Source organism: Heterodontus francisci, chromosome 6, assembly GCF_036365525.1.
Source record: "Heterodontus francisci isolate sHetFra1 chromosome 6, sHetFra1.hap1, whole genome shotgun sequence".
In the NCBI taxonomy this organism is placed as follows: domain Eukaryota; kingdom Metazoa; phylum Chordata; class Chondrichthyes; order Heterodontiformes; family Heterodontidae; genus Heterodontus; species Heterodontus francisci.
The window spans coordinates 69,082,413-69,101,502 of record NC_090376.1 but is presented as its reverse complement, the minus strand read 5'-3'; the positions used below and the strand labels follow the sequence as shown (position 1 = coordinate 69,101,502).

The window sequence follows — 19,090 nt, the reverse complement described above, 5'->3', positions numbered from 1 at the left end:
CTCATTCAACATCCCTGTGCTCAATGGCATACATTGGTTCTCCATCCTCCAATGCCTAAAGTGTAAAATTCTCATCCTTGTGTTTAAATTTGGCCTTTCCTGTTCCCACCTGTAAAACCATCTGGTGCTACAATTCTTCCTCAGGCCCCAGCGAACCCTCCATTCCTTTGATTCAAGCCTGTTACACATCTCCCACCCTTTCCCCACATTGGCAACTGTATCTTCAGCCTTTTGGGCCTCACACTGCAATTCCTTGCCTAAACCTCTCCACTTCCCTCTCCATCTTTTTGACTCAGCTTTTAGTCACCCCTTTTAATATCACTTTTGGCTTGGCATTTTTGTCTGATTAATTTATGTGAATGTGTTGGAAAATGTTTCTACATTAAAGTGCCTGGAACTTGCTGCCGGGGGAGATGGTGGAAGCAGGTACGATAGTGACGTTTGAGAGGCATCTTGACAAATACATGAATAGGATGGGAATAGAGGGATACGAACCCCAGAAGTGCAGAAGATTTTAGTTTAGACAGGCATCAAGATCAGCACAGGCTTGGAGGGCCGAATGGCCTGTTCCTGTGCTGTACTGTTCTTTGTAAAGATGCTATATAAATGCACTTTGTTGTATTGTCAGTTAACCGGGAGTTGTTGCAAATGAGTGCTTTGTTTCTTGTACACTAATCACTGGCCAAATAAAACTTGTACTTTTAAAGAAACTGACCTATAAAATATATCTACCATGAACATTCATCATAGAATGATGGCTATTCAGCCCATTGTGCCTGTGAGATAGCCAATTAGTCCCACTTAAGGTGCACTTAGTATGAAGCAATTCTTGCTTTGCACCGATGCTAAACTGGCAATGTAAATTGAAGAGGATTTGACTCTTTCCTGGTAGTCTCTCACCATTTTGGTTTGACTATGGAAAGACTGCATATCCAGTGAGGTGTAAATCCTAATTGATGATGTGCTCACTTTGTTAAACTGCAAATTCTGCTCTCTACACATTTAAGTTTCCAACTGTCGCCCGTGTACCTATCGGGACTGTTGCAGAACTTTCTTAAACAGGTTAGTTAAAGTTCCAGCTTGCAGGAACCAAACAGTATAAACAGGATTCTGCCTAGCTGAAACACAAATATCAGCTTACAGTCTGAGATCAGTACTACTTGGTTGGAGTAAAATTTCATAAGTGCCATGCCCTGAAAATTTCTGGTCAATTTCATAATCTACTGTTGGTAGCACTCAACTGTCCTAGTCAGAAGGCTGTAGATTCAAATTTCACTCGAGGAATTAAGCAAATAGTCTATGGCTCTAGGCTGGCACTTGAGAGAGTGCTACAACAGAGCAAGATTTTAAATTGAGTCCCTATCTGCTTGTTTTACTGGTTAAGTGGATATTAAATTGCACTATTCAAAAAAAAGCAAGAAGCTTTTCCCCAATGACCTGGGCAACATTCCTCGCTCAATCAATATGCACAGGGAAAACTCTCCGATTACTATCTCTTTTTGCCTTTCACTATCATCCCTTTTGTCATTTAATCTCTTCTGCTTTCCACTCTATCACAGACCTTTCTGTCTGTACTTTCTAACCCTCCCTTTTCCTTGCCTGGTTTAAAAACTGTTACATCTTTAAGTACTCACAGTTCTGATGAAGGGTCACAGTCTGAAATGTTAACTGTTTCTCTCTCCACAGATGCTGCCAGACCTGCTAAGTATTTCCAGTATTTTCTCTTTTTTTAATGCAGAGAAACTCTTGATTTATCTCATTTCTTGTTGTGTGCAAGGTAGCTGTCACATTCACTCACATAACAGTAAACTGCACAATTGAATTCATTATAGGTAGAATGTTTCTGAGACAGGATAAGGAACTACGAAAATGCAACTTTTTCCCTATGCTGGAATTAGTACTGACTTGCAAAAAACTAAACATAAAGATCTGAAAGAAGCATTTGGATATCTGCTAGTCCGATCCATGTCATTATTGTGCCCTTTTGTTTTGGTCAGCTGGCTGCCTGACATACACCGAAATCTATTACCATTTTTATTGAAGAGTCTTCAAACTGAGATGTCCACACAGAGTTTGCTGAATATGGAACGCACACATCCCACTTCCCTAAATCCAGAATATTCAGGAGCAGCTCGACAGTGCCAAGGCTTTAGAATCCCCCAAAATAAAAGCAAAATACTGAAGATGCTGGAAATCTGAAAGAAAAACAAAGTGCTGGAAATTCTCAGCAGGTCTGGCAGCATCTGTGGAGAGAGAAACAGAGTTAACGTTTCAGGTCTGTGACCTTTCATCAGAACTGGCAAAGGTTAGTAATGTCGTAAATTTTAAGCAAGTGAAGCAGGGGTGGGGGGAAAAGAGAACAAAAGGGAAGGTGTGTGATAGGCAGCGAGGAGAGATTAACTGACAAGGAGGTAATGGGGCAAAGGCAAAGAGAGTGTGCTAATGGAGTGGTGAAAGACAAAGCATTAATGCAGATTGTGTTAATGACAGCGTAATTATAGGGCACTCTACAACCTTCCAGACTGAACATTGAGTTCAATAATTTCAGAGCATGACTGGCCCTTTTTTGTTATATTATTTTATTTTATCATTTTTTTTTACCATGTGCCTGCCTTAAACTTGGTTTTTCATGTTTGCGCTTTTGGACAGAACTGTTCATTACTCTGTCATTAACACTCTCTCTGCACTATTGCTTTGTCTTGTACCAAACCATTAACACACTCCCTTTGCCTTTGCCCCATGACCTCCTTGTCAGTTAATCCCTCCTGCCCTCTATCACACACCTTCCCTTTTGTTCTCTTCCACCCCACCCCTGCTTCACTTGCTTGAAAACTATTACATTTCTAATCTTTGCTAGTTCTGTTGAAAGGTCACATACCTAAAATGTTAACTCTGGTTCTCTCTCCACAGATACTGCCAGATCTGCTGAGTATATCCAGCACTTTCTCTTTTTACTTTAGAATCCCCGAGTGTGTGAGGGGGCTTTTGCTGAAATTTAAACTGGCTGGAAGTGCACACCCTATTAGCAAAATACTGGTAAACTTCCTGCAGTTTGTCCATCAAGGGCCACCCTACACATTAGAACATTTTCTTAGTGTTGGTCACCTGGAGCCAAGTGGGAAGAAGCCAAGCTCTCCAGTGCAGGCATCCTCTCCAAGTTCTCTCAGTGAGCCAGTCTGGCTAGTAAATCACCATCAGTGCCCCAGAGTACTGTGGACATACCTAGGTCAAGTATCAAATTGTTGAGCCCATCGCAGAGGGCAGAGTTGTTTTCAAACCTCCGCGCCACATTTTAGCACTAAAGACAATTGTCAGATATTGCAGTGAAAATAACAGAGAGGCAATCAGTGCTCACTGTTATTCACGTACAAATTGGACAGCAACTTCTGATGAGTGGAAATGCACAATGAAACAGGAAAATCCAAAAGTTGCTGTCCGATTTGCGCTGCTCCTCTATGAAGCTGCATGTAGACGTCGGCTGTATTTTACCAGCCCTTTGGAGAAGGGGGAAGGCGTTGGAAAGGGAGCCCGAGGTTTTCCTGCCACCATGGCATATTACCAGCAGCAGGAACCTCATGGGTGCAGCTGCCCAATGGGCAGCCAATTGAGCCACATAGGTAGGTGCCCAATTAAGGGCCATCTCCTGGCCTTCTAGCATTTTACTAGCCACGTGGGGAGAGCGCCAGGTAAACCCTGGCAGATTCTTCCCAGCGGGTTCCTGGGGAGGCCCTACTTAATGGCCACTCCATAGTCCACGGAGGGGCCCCCAGCGGCAATGATCACTCCCGCGATGATGGCGCTGTAGCTTGAAGGTGACCTGCAGGGCCTGCCTATCCCCAGATCTTTAAAGTTAACTTATTTAGTCCATGCTGAGGCACCCTCTTCCTTGTCCTGCAGCCTCAGCAGTGGCCACCCCTACCAGTGGCATTGCGAAGGTACCAGTCCTCTGATTGGGCCGGCAGCTCTGGAAGGCTGGGCCACCACCCTCATTGGACGACTATCCCAGTGACGGCCTTTAATTGGTCACCACCAATAAAATGCTGCCCTAAGGAGCTGCCGCCCGTTGACACAAGGTCGGCTCCTGCTTTCAGTCCCTGGTGCAGGACTTCATTAATGCTGGAAAAATTCAGCCCATCATCTCGCCATCTGGCTCCCCACTCGAATGTACTGAATGGCATTAAGTTCCTGTACTCTCAATACAAACTTTCCTTCCTTCTATTTATTTTCTGTACCTGATTTGGCATTGAATTCACTATTCTAACTAATACTTCCTGTGCTGCTCATTAACAATTTGCCAATTTGACTGGTTAAGGAGACACCCAATTCACACAGGTCCCTGATGTCCTGTCGAGGACACTGCACTCTTTAGATATCCCACTAACAGCAACTTACCTTGTAAAGCCCCACAGAAAGTCTAAGGGCAAGTACTAGTCAAACTTACAGTCACTCACACCAAATGTGGCGCTATGCATTAACCACAGCAGGTCTGTTGAGTAATAATCAGAGGTAAATTACCTAGGAAAAAATAGTTGGTTAATACCAACGCAAGGTTGGCCACTCAATTTGGATGTATTCCTGAGGTTTCATCACGAGCTCTTGTCTCCAAGCGCCCTGCTCCAGTCAAACAGCCTTCTCCCCAGACCCCACTTCCCCACTGTGAGAATAAGAAATACTGAAATGTTGTTTCTACAGCTTGTGGAAAATTACCAAGAAGTCATTTCTACACAACATAATGAAATCACTGAAAAAGAGAACTGATAAGGGTATGTAAGTAAAGACCTTGAGACAGTACAGCAGTTAAAAATTGTGCTTAGGCAGAGAAAAGAGAAACAGCAAGAGTTAGAACAAAGGATGTAGTGAATAAGAAACTGCCCCACTAAGATAAAGGCTGACAGCTGCAAGTTAAAACACACAATGGAGAGCCAAATAAGGTAAAACAACAACAAGAGTTAGGGGCTAGAAAGTTAGAGTAGGGGGAGAAGTAAACAGAGGAGGAGACTGTAGCAACTATAGGATAGGTTAGTGTCATAATATGTTATAACCAATAATGTAAACTAAAGGCGTGGAAAAATGGATTTGTATTGTATAAACATGAACTGAATATGTTGATCGGTGTGCCTGCTTGTAGGACACCCGATCTTGCAAGAACGTTAAATAAACTTACTTCTTCAGAGTTTGACTTGGTGTAAATTATTATTAAGTGGGCTACGTTTCTCACACCCACCATCTGTGATTTTTTTTAATAACCAATTAAATGAAATGTTCAGTGAAAAAAAGGACTCAATTTTTAATTCCCTTGATCTTCCTCCTGGGTTGCTTGTAGCAGTAATAAGATTCTTTAAATCCAGGGCAGGAGGCAACCTTACACTGACCAAGTTTAGGGTTTTAAATGGTGATAACACACCACACCTTCCAGGTTGGCATGTTCCTGACTGCAGGCTTGCAGCGTCCACTCCTCTCCATAATAGTCACTCTCCTCCCAGAGGGGTAGGTAATGCTTAGTGCAGTTGAGCAAAGGACGTGGGGCGGGCAGAGCGGTGGCATATGACGGCGGCGGCGGAGCGGCTCCCCTCAGCACCTCGGCGCTCTCCACTACTCTCACCCCGTCCGACAGCACCGAGAAGCGGCTCACCCTGAGCTGGCAGCCCGAGCGCAGCAGGTTTCTCTGCACTAAACGGTTCAGCTGCGGAGACAGTAAACATTTCAGTGGGGTCGGCTCCCCGTCCCCTCCGCTACACAGGGTGACGTCGTATCGGCTGGAACTGGGCTCACTGATCAGATATCGCTCCACCGCTGACACCCAGAACTCAGCTACGCCGGGCCAGCTCGGCAGCAACCCGATCTCCGCTGCGGCCATGGGGGACAGTTTCCGCGAGTGGATCGGATGCTCCCGCCTTCCAGCAGTTGCCTGGAAGCTGCTCGCGCGATTGCCCTTTCCTCAACCGTTGAGCGCGCGAGTCCCACGCTGAGTTCCAGCGTCCGCGCGCCCACCCAACAGTCTGCAGTTTCGGCGCCAAAAATATCCATCAACTACTCGAACCAACTTAAAACACAGAAGTACGAAGGAAAAGTAAAAACAAGAAATGCTGGAAATACTCAGCAGGTCTGGCAGCATCTGTGAAGAGAGAAGTAGAGTTAACGTTTCAGGTCAATGACCCTTCTTCAGAACTGAAGGAAAAGTGTCAGTCAGATCAGAAGGAACATTTAGAGTCATAGAGTTATACAGCACAGAAACAGGCCCTTCGGCCCATCGTGTCTGTACCGGCTATCAAGGACCTAACTATTCTAATCCCATTTTCCAACACTTGGCCCGTAGCCTTGTATGCAAAGGCGTTTCAAGTGTTCATCAAAATACTTCTTAACTGTTGTCAGGATTCCTGCCTCTACCACCCCTTCAGGCAGTGCGTTCCAGATTCCAACCACCATCTGGGTGAAATTTTTTTTCCTCAAATCCCCTCTAAACCTCCTGCCCCTTACCTTAAATCTATGCCCCCTGATTATTGACCCCTCCGCTAAGGGAAAAAGTTTCTTCCTATCCGCATGGGCGGCACAGTGGCGCAGTGGTTAGCACTGCATCCTCACAGCTCCAGGGACCCGGGTTCGAATCTGGGTGCTGCCTGTGCGGAGTTTGCAAGTTCTCCCTGTGTCTGCGTGGGTTTCCTCCGGGTGCTCCGGTTTCCTCCCACATGCCAAAGACTTGCAGGTTGGTAGGTTAATTGGCCATTATAAATTGCCCCGAGTACAGGTAGGTGGTAGGGAAATATATAGGGACCGGTGGGGATGTTATTGGAATATGGGATTCGTGTAGGATTAGTATAAATGGGTGGTTGATGGTCGGCACAGACTCGGTGGGCCGAAGGGCCTGTTTCAGTGCTGTATCTCTAAAACTAAAAAAAAAATCTAACCTATCAATGCCCCTCATAACTTTGTATAGTCTCTCTTCAGAGCTGAAATACTCCAGCCCAGGCAACATCCTGGTGAATCTCCTCTGCACCCACAATCGCATCCTTCCTATAGTGTGGTGCCCAGAACTGTACACAGTACTCCAGCTGTGGCTTAACTATTGTTTTATACAGCTCCATCATAACCTCACTGCTCTTATATTCTATGCCTTGGCTAATAAAGACAAGTATCCCATATGCCTTCCTAATCACCTTATCTACCTGTGCTGCTGCCTTCAGTGATCTATGGACAAGTACACCAAGGTCCCTCTGACCTTCTGTACTTCCTAGGGTCCTACCATCCATTGTATATTCCCTTGCCTTGTTAGTCCTCCCAAAATGCATTACCTCACACTTCTCAGGATTAAATTCCATTGCCACAGCTCTTCCCATCTTACCATCCCATCTATATCATCCTGTAATCTAAGGCTTTCCTCCTCACTATTTACAACACCACCAATTTTCGTGTCATCTGCGAACTTACTGATCATACCTCCTGTATTCACGTCTAAATCATTATTTACACTACAAACAGCAAGGGACCCAGCACCGATCCCTGTGGTACACCACTGATCACAGGCTTCCAATCGCAAAAACAACCCTCGACCATTACCGTCTGCCTCCTGCCACTAAGCCAATTTTGGATCCAATTTGCCAAATTGCCCTGGATCCCATGGGCTCTTACCTTCTTAACCAATCTCCCATGTGGGACCTTATCAAAAACCTTACTGAAGTCCATGTAGACATCAACTGCTTTACCCTCATCTACACATCTCGTCACCGCCTTGAAAAATTCAATCAAGTTCATTAGACACGATCTCCCCCTGACAAAGCCATGCTGACTATCCCTGATTAATCCCTGCCTCTCCAAGTGGAGATTAATCCTGTCTCTCAGAATTTTTTCCAATAGTTTCCCTACCACTGATGTTAGACTCATCGGCCTGTAATTACCTGGTTTATCCCTGATACCCTTCTTGAATAATGGTACCACATTCGCTGTCCTCCAATCCTCTGCTACCGCTCCTGTGGCCAGAGAAGATTTGAAAATTTGTATCAGATCCCCTGCTATCTCCTCCCTTGCCTCACATAACAGCCTGGGATACATCTCATCTGGGCCTGGGGATTTATCTACTTTTAAGCCCACTAAAACAGCTAATACTTCCTCCCTTTCAATGCTAATATATTCAAGTATATCACAATCCCCCTCCCTAAACCCTACACCTACATCGTCCTTTTCCATAGTGAACACAGATGAAAAGTAATCATTTAAAACCTCACCTATGTCCTCCATCTCCACACAAAGATTGTCACTTTGGTCCCTAATGGGCCCTACTCTTTCCCTGGTTATTCTCTTGCCCTTAATATACTTATAAAACACCTTAGGATTTTCCTTTATCTTGCCCGTCATTGTTTTTTCATGTCCTCTATTCGCTCTCCTAATTACTTTTTAAAGTACCCCCCTACACTTTCTATACTCCTCTAGTGCCTTCGCTGTTTTCAGCACTCTGAATCTGCCGTAAGCCTCCTTTTTTTCCCCTGATCCAATCCTCTATATCCCTTGACATCCAGGGTTCCCTGGACTTGTTGGTCCTATCCTTTACCTTAATGGGTACATGTTGGTTCTGAACTCTCACAAGTTCCTCTTTGAATGACTCCCACTGGTATGTAGACTTTTCTACAAGTAGCTGCTCCCAGTCCGCTTTGGCCAGATCCTGTTTTATCATATTAAAATCGGCCTTCCCCCAATTCAATACCTTTATTTCTGGTCCATCATTGTCCTTTTCCGTAACTACCTTAAATCTTACAAAGTTATGATCACTATCCCCGAAATGCACCCCCACTGACACTTGCACCACTTGCCCGGCTTCATTCCCTAGGATTAGGTCCAGTACTGCCCCTTTTCTTGTAGGACTTTCTACGTACTGGCTCAAAAAGCTCTCCTGTATGCATTTTAAGAATTCCGCTCCCTTTAAGCCTTTTGCACTAAGACTATCCCAGTTGATATTGGGGAAGTTGAAATCCCCTACTATTATGACTCTATTATTTTTACACCTCTCTGAGATTTGCCAACATATCTGCTCCTCTATCTCTCCCTGACTTTGGAGATCTGTTGCACACTCCCAGCCAAGTGATTGCCCCCTTTTTGTTTTTAACTTCTACCCATATGGCCTCATTTGAAGAACCTTCTAAGATATCATCCCTCCTTACTGCAGTAATTGACTCCTTGATGAACGGTGCAATGCCACCTCCTGTTTTACCCCCTCCCCTGTCACGCCTGAAGATTCTATACCCTGGAATATTGAGCTGCCAGTCCTGCCCCTCCTTCAACCATGTCTCTGTGATAGCAATAATATCATAATGCCATGTGCTAATCAACGTCCTCAATTCATCTGCCTTACTAGTAAGACTCCTTGCATTAAAATAGATGCAATCCAGCCTTGCATTTTTCACTTGTGCCTCAACAGGTCTATATTTGCTCTGCCTTCCAGACTGACTCAATTTCTCATATATTTGACTGTTCATCACCCCTTACTATACCTCTGCTCTGTATCCCATCCCCCTGCCAAATTAGTTTAACCCCCCACCCCCCGCCCAACAGCACAAGCAAACCTCCCAGCAAGGATGTTGGTCCCGATCCGGTTCAGGTGCAACCCATCCAACTTGTACAGGTCCCACCTTTGCCAGAAACAAACCCAGTGATCCAGGAAACTAAAGCCCTCCTTCCTGCACCACCTCCTCAGCCATGCATTCATCAGCTCTATCCACCTATTCCTATACTCACTAGCACGTGGCACTGGGAGTAATCCAGAGATTACAACCTTTGAGGTCCTGCTTTTTAATCTGCTACCTAGCTCCCTAAATTCTTGTTGCAGGACCTCATCCCTCTTTCTACCTATGTCATTGGTACCAATGTGTACCACGACCTCCCCCTTCAGAATGTCCTGCAGCCGCTCCAAGACATCCTTGACCCGAGCACCAAGGAGGCAACATACCATCCTGGAGTCTCGTTTGTGGCCACAGAAACGTCTGTCTGTTCCCCTTACAATTGAATCTCCTATCAGTATGGCTCTCCCACTCGTTTTCACCCTCTCCTGTGCAGCAGAGCCATCCGTGGTGCCACGAACTTGGCTGTTGCTACTTTCCCCTGGGAGGCCATCCCCCACCCCCCCCTCCACCCCCAACAGTATTCAAAGTGATATATCTGTTTGAGAGGGGGATGGCCACAGGGGACTCCTGCACTACCTGCCTGCACCTACTACTCCTTCTGGTGGTCACCCATCCCTTTTCTGCCTCTGCAGCCTTATCTGCAGTGTGACCACCTCGCTAAATGTGCGATCCACGACATCCTCGGCATCGCGGATGCTCCACAGTGAGTCCATCCGCATCTCCAGCTGCACAATGCAGTAAGCCAGTAACTGCAGCTGGACACACTTCCTGCACACGTGGTCACCAGGGACATTGGAAGTGTCCCTGATTTCCCACATAGCGCAGGAGGAGCATGCCACGGGGCCGAGCTCTCCTGCCATAACTTAGCCTTAGATTAAGCTCCTTAGTCACTCCCTTTAGTTTAGAGTACTAATTTCGCTAGGGACCTTATTCTACTCGAAACACTATCTACTACAATCTAAAATCCCTACCTTTACTTTTACTTCAGCTATTGAAAGTAGTAAAAAAGGGTAGAAATACCCACCTGTTCCTACTTACCAATCAGCTGCCTCCCCTTGCAACGTGTCACTTTCTGAACTGTGACGTCAGTCGTGGAACTCTCTGTTAGAGTGTGTGAGAGTATACCTCTTTTAAGCCGCTGGAACTCCCGCCCGCCGGTGCCTGTCTCCTCGCAGGTCCGCCTTGGTCTCGCCAATTCAAGGTAATCAGGCAGAGTCAACATGGTACAAAAACAAGAAATGCTGGAAATACTCAGCAGGTCCGGCAGCATCTGTGGAGAGAGAAGCAGAGTTAACGTTTCAGGTCACTGCTGGACCTGCTGAGTATTTCCAGCATTTCTTGTTTTTGTTTCAGATTTCCAGCATCTGCAGTATTTTGCTTTTATTTAGAGTCAACGTGGTTTTGTGAAAAGGAAATCATGTTTAACCAATTTATTGGAATTCTTTGAGGGAGTTACATGTACTGTGGATGAAGGGGAACTGATAAAGGCCTGCTACCCGACCCAAACCCGACGGGACCCGACGACATGTGTTGGGTTCAGGTCGGGTCGCTCTTCCGGGTCCAGCCTTTGGGCTTGGGTCCGGGTTGGGCTGGGTCTGGGTCGGACACACACAGTAAGTATTGCATTTTGCTCTGCTGGTAAGTGTCAAAAGTTGAAAAGCCTACCTGAGCTGGGATGTCAAGGAGGGAAACTCTGAGTCTGCACAGTGAGTGAGTGAGCATCTCTGTGACGTCATTGCGCTCATGCTGCAACTTCCTGCAGATTCGGAGTCGGAAGGTAGGTAAAGTGAACATTCCGGTGGTCCGGGTTGGGTCGGGAGTGGGAAAAAACGGAGGGACTTGGGCTGGATCGGGCTTGGGTCCGATGTGGTTCTGTTGGGTTCGGATCGGGTTTTTTTTCCTGACGTGAGCAGACCTTTAGGAACCGGTGGATGTACTGTACTTAGATTTCCAGAAGGCATTTGATAAGGTGCCACATCAAAGGTTATTGCAAAAAATAAAAGCTCATGGTGCAGGGGTAACATGGCATGGATAGAAGATTGGCGAGCTAACAGGAAACAGAGAGGCCTCAATTTTTTTTACAGTTTATATAAATTTAGATGATGGGACGGAAGGTATGGTTGCTAAATTTGCTGATGACACAAAGATAGGTAGGAAAGTAAGTTGTGAAGAGGACATAAGGAGGCTACAAAGAGGTATAGATAGGTGAAGTGAGTGGGCAAAGACCTGGCAAATGGGGAATAATGTGGAAAAATGTGAAATTGTCCATTTTGGCAAGAAGAATAACAAAGAAGCATATTATCTAAATGGTGAGAGATTGCAGAGCTTTGAGATGCAGAGGGATCTAGATGTCCTAGTGCATGAATTGCAGTATGCAGGTACAGCATGTAATTAGGAAAGCTAATAGAATGTTATTGTTTATCGTGAAGGGAATTGAATACAAAAGTAGGGAGGTTATGCTTCAGCTAAACAGGGAATTGGTGAGACCACATCTAGAGTACTGTGTACAGTATTGGTCTCCTTATTTAAGGAAGGATGTAAATGTGTTGGAAGCACTTCAGAGAAGGTTTACTAGACTGATACCTGGAAAGGGCAGGCTATCTCATGAGGAAAGATTGAACAGGCTAGGCTTGTATCTGCTGGAATTTAGAAGCGTAAGAGGCGACTTGATTGAAACATATAAGATCCTGAGGGGTCTTGACAGGGTGGATGTGGAAAGGATGTTTCCCCTTGTGGGAGAATCTAGAAACAGGGTTCACTGTTTAAAAATAAGGGGTCACCCATTTAAGACAGAGTTGAGGAGAAATTTTTTCTCTCAGAGTCATAAGTCTTTGGAAATCTCTTCCTCAAAAGGTGGTGGAAGCAGAGTCTTTGAATATGTTTAAGGCAGAGATAGATAGATTCTTGATAAGCAAGGGGGTGAAAGATTATTGGGGGTAGGTGGTAATGTGGAGTAATCAGTTCAGCCATGAACTTATTGAATGGCGGAGCAGGCTCGAGGGGCCGAGTCTCTCCACAGTCCTAATTCGTATGTTCATATGATATGAAAGAGTGCCAGCTTGAGTTGAGTGTTTTAAGAGTTACAGCATGAACTTGGGGAGGGCCAGAATGGAAAGGAGTCTCTGAAGAGGCAATGTGCAGAGTCTGGAGTCCCTTTGTGAAATCAGGGATTTGAAGAGGGACGAAACCTCAATATGAAACCCCATCCCCCACAGCCCAACATCTTTTTTACGGAGACAGATATTGTGGCGTCGAGTGCCCACATTGGAGAGGCAGGATACCTCACTAACATATTTAAATCAGGCTCCCATAGTAAAATCGACTGCAAACTTCGCAAGTTTCCCAGGGTTAGGAAACTCATCAGTGAAAGGTATGTTCATACTTCTTGAAATAGTAGGCCAGCCGTGCATTGTTCGAAAGAGTGTCAACGTTTTATCAAGTATTTAGACAACAAGTTACCTTACAGGAGTTGCAGAAGCCTCACATGTCTGCTGCTCTACTAGCATACGCCAAAGAGAGGAAAAATAAAAGTCACATAACAAATTGCAAGGTCCTCCCGCCATAATAAAAACCCCTTGTGCTGTATGTAATGCAAATGTACATTGCATATAAAATGGAATGGCAAGAGTTGTGAGGCACCTCATGTTCTCTATTGAAGGAATCTGATTTCTATTATACTTTCCCAGATGTCAAATTTGAACGGTTTTGTAATTTTTTTTGCAAATTTTTATGAATAAAGTATATTTTTTGGGAAAAAAACAAATCGCATGATGATGAGGCAGATACCATGCACAACAAATGTGCACCCTGTGCCACGCACAACCTTCCCCTCAAAGAAAAAGATACACTATTTGAGTTTTTTTAAAAACACACATAAAGGAACTCAGAAATTTAACCAAAACAAAACACAATCACAGAGACTAAAAACAAATAGTACTTCAATCGAGATAGAGGCTGACGCTGTCTTCCAGACGCAATACAGTTGGTACCATGAGTTGTTGCCCCTTGGCAATCAATTCACCTTGGACAGTTAGTTCATCTCAAAGTCTAAGTATTAGTGGAGGCATTCAGGTACCTCTGACTTGATCACAGCCCAGCCTTGCTGAATAATAACATCATGCTCAAAAGAAGCCATGATGAAATAAACAATGAACTGGAAGAATTATGAAATAAAAGTCAACTGTTGAACTGAACCACAAGAAAATGGAAATATTTGTACCAAAAACAAAATGAAGTAGCGGTCAGATGACTCCTCCTGTATTGTCAATAAACAAGCTTGTAGGAAAGTCTACATCACATCAGTGGGAGTCATTCAAAGAGGAAATAGTGAGACTTCAGAGCCAACATGTACCCGTTAAGGTGAAAGGTAGGACTAACAGGCCCAGGGAACCCTGGATGTCAAGAGTTATAGAGGATTGGATCAGGAAAAAAAGGAGGCTTACGGCAGATCCCAAGTGCTGAAAACAGCGGAGGCACTAGAGGAGTATAGAAAGTGTAGGGTGACACTTAAAAAAGTAATTAGGAGAGTGAAGAGGGGACGTGAAAAAACACTGGCAAGCAAGATAAAGGAAAATCCCAAGGCGTGTTATAAGTATATTAAGGGTAAGAGGATAACCGGGGAAAGAGTAGGGCTCATTAGGGACCAACGTGGCAATCTTTGTGTGGAGCCGGAGGACATAGGTAAGGTTTTAAATGATTACTTTTCATCTGTGTTCACTATGGAAAAGGACGATGTAGGTGTAGAGTTCAGGGACGGGGATTGTGATATACTTGAACATATTAGCATTGAAAGGGAGGAAATATTAGCTGTTTTAGTGGGCTTTAAAATGGATAAATCCTCAGGCACAGATGAGATGTATCCCAGGCTGTTATGTGAGGCAAGGGAGGAGATAGCAGGGGCTTTGACACAAATTTTCAAATCTTCTCTGGCCACAGGAGAGGTACCAGAGGACTGGAAGACAGCGAATATGGTACCATTATTCAAGAAAGGTATCAGGGATGAACCAGGTAATTACAGGCCGGTGAGTCTAACATCAGTGGTTGGAAAAATATTGGAAAAATTCTGAGGGACAGGATTAATCTCCACTTGGAGAGGCAGGGATTAATCAGGGATAGTCAGCATGGCTTTGTCAGGGGAGATCGTGTCTAATGAACTTGATTGAATTTTTCGAGGCGGTGACTAGATGTGTTGATGAGGGTAAAGCAGTAAATGTCATATACATGGATTTCAGTAAGGCTTTTGATAAGGTCCTGCATGGGAGATTGGTTAAGAAAGTAAGAGCCCATGGGATCCAGGGCAATTTGGCAAATTGGATCCAAAATTGGCTTAGTGGCAGGAGGCAGAAGGTAATGGTCGAGGGCTGTTTTTGCGATTGGAAGCCTGTGATCAGTGGTGTACCACAGGGATCGGTGCTGGGACCTTTGCTGTTTGTCGTATACATTAATGATTTAGACGTGAATACAGGAGGTATGATCAGTAAGTCCGCAGATGACACGAAAATTGGTGGTGTTGTAAATTGTGAGGAGGAACTCCTTAGATTACAGGGATATATAGATGGGCTGGTAAGATGGGCGGAGCAGTGGCAAATGGAATTTAATCCTGAGAGGTGTGAGGTAATGCATTTTGGGAGGACTAACAAGGCAAGGGAAATCACAATGGATGGTAGGACCCTAGGAAGTGCAGAAAGTCAGAAGGACATTGGTATACTTGTCCATAGATCACTGAAGGCAGCAGCACAGGTAGATAAGGTGGTTAGGAAGGCATATGGGATACTTGCCTTTATTAGCCGAGGCATAGAATATAAGAGCAGTGAGGTTATGATGGAGCTATATAAAATGCTAGTTAGACCGCAGCTGGAGTACTATGTACAGTTCTGGTCACCACACTATAGGAAGGATGTGATTGCACTGGAGAGGGTGCAGAGGAGATTCACCAGGATGTTGCCTGGGCTGGAGCATTTCAGCTATGAAGAGAGACTGAAAAGGCTAGGGTTGTTTTCCTTGGAGCAGAGAAGGCTCAGGGGGGATATGATTGAGGTGTACAAAATTATGAGGGGCATTGATAGGTTAGATAGGAGGAAACTTTTTCCCTTAGTGGAGGGGTTCAGGAACCAGGGGGCATAGATTTAAGATATGGGGCAGGAGGTTTAGGGGAGATTTGAGGAAACATTTTTTCACCCAGAGGGTGGTTGGAATCTGGAACACACTGCCTGAAGAGGTGGTAGAGGCAGGAACCCTCACAACCTTTTAAGAAGTATTTAGATGAGCACTTGAAACGCCATAGCATACAGGGCTACAGGCCAAGTGCAGGAATATGGGATTAGAATAGTTGGGTGCTGTATGGCCGGCACAGACACGATGGGCCGAAGGGCCTGTTTCTGTGCTGTATAACTCTATGACTCTGAGCCTGGCTGCAAAGACCAAACTCATTAACTGCGTCTGAATTAGCTTTGGGGAAAGCACATTGAAATGGAAAGAAGCCCATTTCATGTTGCTGAGTCCTACCTCCAGGAATGGACTAACAAAGGTTCTGCAGACAGACTGACTCCACAGCCCAAACCAAGATGAATAGGTATGAAGTAGCACCATTGTAACAGAATGGTCCCCATCCTGATGTCAACACCTGACAGAGACTCAAGTGTGATGGATTTTTACCTTAAAAGGTATCCACTGCAGCATGATTAAGTTGCTGCTAGCCTGAGTATCCAACTGGAAGCGATTCAAAATGATTTATTTCTTCCACCTTACGTGTAAAATCATTGGTGTTAACTTTTGTCAGGTATTCTCTGCTAAGTGTATCGGCTAGGACCACATGATGATGATGATGCAAACATCATTCATGTATCAAATGTGTGCCCTCTGTCACCAAAGTGAGGTGGGAGCTGTTGGCTCCACAGTAAGGGCCTTTTTCAGCACTCTGTCTGGGCCATGAGGAGCAGGTGTGCTCCCTGTGGTCCTTCAAGGAAGCCTCCGGCCTCACTCTTACCAATTGCTGTGCCTCTCTTCCCCCCGCACCAATCTCTGATCTTCATCCACCTGTCCAAGCCACAACATCTGATCTCTGCTTCACAAGGCGCAATGTTTAATCTTACCCCCGCCCCTGCAAACAGTGATGGCTGACCTTACACCATCCTAATTGCCAAAGACTCTCTCCAAGGGTCCCCGGCTGTGAGCTCCTGCTGCTGGTTTCCCCTCCTGGCTACTGGTCAGGCTGCTAATTTGGCCAGCTGCTGAGAAATGAATCAAAAATATGATTGTGGGATCCTGCTGTTAAGATTGGCAGCAACTCTGGGTTCTTGCTGGGTTCTTCGGCTATTTTGGCCTCCTTCGTACCTTTCCTGTAAATATCAGGGCGAGAGTGTCTGAACTAAGTGAACACAAGAAATAGGAGCAGGAGTAGACCATGTGGTCCATCAAGCCTGCTCTGATGAAAGGTCCTCGACCTGAAACGTTAATTCTGTTTCTCTCTTCACAGATGCTGCCAGACCTGCTAAGTATACCCAGCACTTACGGGTTTTATTTGAAATTGTATTGGTTAGGTTACAGTTCAAGTTTCTACTAAAATTCATTTGCATAATATAAATGTTAAACCTCCCCTACCACCAATCATTTCTTTTTCTTCTTACCATTAAAAAGTATTCCTTAATGTATTTAAGAGTGGTAACCTGGTGCTGCAAATGGATTCTTAATAAGGGTGTCCAGTCCACCATTTGTGAGTAACCTGATTTAAAATTACTGGAAATTACTTCAAAAAAAACGGAACTATTTAATAGTTTAATTGGTGTTCACTGTCAGTTTCTTAGGGCTGAATTTTATTAGCGTGCCGTGAAGTCGTAGGTCTTTAGGTACGAATGTGCCGTCGCTGAGCCCCCACAATATTTTGCGTGGGTGCTCATTTAAATGGAGGGGGCAGAGTGGCCGCCCCCGATGACGTAGAGGGGGCGGCCGCTTCGTCACCAGCAACGGCGTCCGGCGCCACGGTGCAGGTGCCGGCGGCATTTTTAAAGGGTTTTAAGCCCTGCAGTTTAATTAAGATTTTTAAAGGTCCCGTTGGAAGAAAATTGTGCATAAAATTTTATTTAAACTTTGAATCCCCTTTCACAACCCCCACTGAGTTCACCATAAATAAAATGACCTATCCCCCCTGAAAACCACTTTTTAATATGCCGACCCTTCACCCTCCCCCCCCACCTTCAGCACCTTTGACCTTCAACCCCTTCCCACTTTCCCTACAACCAATTACAATAGTTCTCCCCTCTTTCCCCCGCCCCGAAATTTTCACTCCTCCCCCTCCCCACCAGTGTCACGCCTCAGAACTCCGAACGGAGTTCCAAAGGCGCGGGAGTTCCAGCCGATGGCTGGAATATCGGCGTGGGACGGCCTTCGCTACCAGGTTGGTAATTATTCTTTCATTTCAATCTCATTTGCATATTAAGATGAAGGCCCCGCCGCCGATCAATGGGGTGGGGGGTGGTGGTGCGCACCGAGGCATCGCTGCTGCCATTAAAATATGGCAGGGCCTTCTTGGCATCGGAGGTCGTGACGGGCCTCGCCCGGAAGACTCTTCTGGGCCCTCCCGCCACAACCCCCAATGCCAGAGGGCTCAGAAAATTTAACCTTCGTAATTAAATATTTTTTGATACGAAAAATCTCTTAAAATATGTGCACTAGTAGCTGTGCATCTACGAGAATGGGCGCAATTTAAATAGCTGGCCCAAACCAATGCAATCAGTGGAGTCTTGCAGTTTCAGTCTGGGGGCATGGTCATTTTTGTTGACGTGATTCAGGCGAATTGAACCAGCATAAAAGATTGTGGAAAACACAAACGTAAGGGGTTTTGGGCAGAACTCACTTGTGCTTAAAAGTTCACTATCCTTTACACTGGTTCAGCCAATTCCACACAGATTACGCTGATATTATTAGTGTAAAGAAATGGGTACTTGATTCTTGATACATAATTAGCAACCTCTCATGCTTTGAGTGAACAGTCAACTTTTTTGCCCTCTGCACTACTCAAATGGTGGGTCTAATGTTCATGCAAAGCTCTCATTTAAAACTGCCTGAATATGTATAACCCCATGATCTCTTCTGTGCATGGATGATGTTTCAGTAATTAGGAAGTTACACACAAAATTAAACCCATTCATGAATCCACTTTGCCAATGTCAGTTTATGCTTGCATTTCCTGCCAGACTCATTCATACACAACAGAACACAAAAATCGATGTCAACATGCAGAAATCAAGTCAAGTATCAACAACAATTTGCATCTATATAGCATTTTTAATGCAATAAAATATCCTAAGGTGCATCTTCGAAGTGATAATAAAACAAAATTTGCCAGTGAGCCACGTACGAAGATATTAGGATGGGTGGCCAAAAGCTTGGTCAAAGTGATAGGTTGCAAAGAGCATCTTCAAAGGGAGAAAAGAGAGGTAGACAGTTTTAGGGAGGAACTTCCAGGCAGCTGAAGAAATAGCTGC

General features: G+C 45.0%; 1 protein-coding gene across 1 annotated transcript in view; it reads right to left on the bottom strand.

Annotated features, from left to right (window-relative positions):
• Positions 1-19,090, bottom strand: part of LOC137371580 (RPA-related protein RADX-like) — a 213,812-nt gene that overhangs the window by 27,299 nt on the left and 167,423 nt on the right. The window lies entirely within an intron of this gene.